General features: G+C 47.2%; 1 non-coding gene across 1 annotated transcript; it reads right to left on the minus strand.

Moving 5' to 3' along the window:
* Nucleotides 1-948: 948 nt before the first annotated feature.
* Nucleotides 949-1112, minus strand: LOC115801612 (U1 spliceosomal RNA). Its single transcript, XR_004021912.2, has one exon. It is a non-coding gene; the product is annotated as a U1 spliceosomal RNA (small nuclear RNA).
* Between the last annotated feature and the right edge of the window lie 580 nt (nucleotides 1113-1692).

Here is a 1692-nt window from a genome sequence, read left to right on the forward strand (position 1 = left end):
CTGGGACGGCTCACGCCAAGGAGTGCTTCCCGGAGCTTCTGTTGTCAGTGTCCTTGTCCATACAGTGAGCCACAGCCACCCACTGCCTCTGCAGGAGACCCTCCAGCACTAGCAGGTAGGTCTGGTTCAGTCTCCTATGGGGTCACCGCTTCTTCCCCTGCGTCCCGATGTGCACACTACCTTGCATGTGCCCTCCAAGAGTGGAATCTCTGTTTCCCCCAGTCCTGTCAAAGTCCTTCAATCAAATCCCACTAGCTTTCAATATCTGATTCTCTAGGAATTCCTCCTCCCATTGCCGGACCCCAGGTTGGGAAGCCTGATGTGAGACTCTGAACCTTTACTCCAGTGGGTGGACTTCTGTGGTATAAGTGTTCTCCAGTTTGTGAGTCACCCACCCAGCAGTTATGGGATTTGATTTTATTGTGATTGCGCCCCTCCCACCATCTCATTTTGGCTTCTCCTTTGTCTTTGGATGTGGGGTATATTTTTTGGTGAGTTCCAGTGTCTTCCTGTCGATGATTGTTCAGCAGTTAGTTGTGATTCCAGTGCTCCCACAAGAGGGAGTGAGCACATGGCCTTCTACTCCACCATCTTCTAGGATTCCATATATTTTTTAAAAATTATTTTTGAATTTATTTATTTATTTTGGGCTGTGTTGGGTCTTCGTTTCTGTGTGTGGACTTTCTCTAGTTGTGGCGAGCGAGGGCCTCTCATTGTCGTGGCATTTCTCATTGGGGAGTACAAGCTCCAGACACACAAGCTCAGTAGTTACAGCTCATGGGCCCTGTTGTTCCGCGGCATGTGCGATCTTCCCAGGGCTCAAATCCGTGTCCCCTGCATTAGCAGGCAGATTCTCAATCACTGCGCTATGAGAGAAAGTCCACCTCAAACGTTTTTACACCTTTCATTCAGCTCAACTGGTCAGTTCTAATATTAAACACAAATTGCTGGGGGAAAGCGCGCATGCAGTTCCCCACTACCACAAATTATGCAGTTGAGTTTCCCCCATTTGGGGAAATTGCAGGTGTCAGCACACTCGCAGTGCAATGAGTGAGCCTCGTCCTGGGTAAACCACCTTCATGATCATGGTATCTCCCCTGCCAGGTAAGTATCCATATATATTTTTAATGACATAAAGTTACATTCTTTAGACCTACGTGAGAGGTGAAATTGTACCATATTAAATTCTATGTCCTTTTTAATATTTCTTTTTCTCTTGGTTTCTAAAGTTTGCCAACTGTTTAAGCTACATTAAGGGCAGTAAAGAGGGGAGGTCAGACCCCTTCTTGAGTGGTGTCTTCAGATAACCAGAGACTTTCGAAGAGAGGTTTCCATGGTGGAGGGGGTAGCAGTGGGCTGGAAGGAGTCTCTCTCTGACTTACCCATCACTCCTCTCAAGCACCCCTCCCCAGCTATAACATTTCTCGCTCTATACATATTTGACTACTTAAGGATTTTCAGTCATAAGGTAGTCTCTGAAAAAGCAGGGGCAATATATGTTTCACCCATCACTGTACAACAGACCTAAAATAGTCCAAGGTTATTACAGTGGCCTGTAAGGCCCTACCAATTTGGCCACCCCATCCCCCATCACCTCTCTGACCCCTCACTTCTACTTCACTGCCCCTTGCTTAACCTTGCTCTGCTTCAGGCTTTGACTGTCTTCTGAATATTGCAGACCTGCTGCTGCCT

This window comes from Delphinapterus leucas, chromosome 7 (genome assembly GCF_059928025.1).
Source record: "Delphinapterus leucas isolate spDelLeu-1000000601 "Yukka" chromosome 7, BTC_Dleu_Yukka2, whole genome shotgun sequence".
Lineage (NCBI taxonomy): Eukaryota > Metazoa > Chordata > Mammalia > Artiodactyla > Monodontidae > Delphinapterus > Delphinapterus leucas.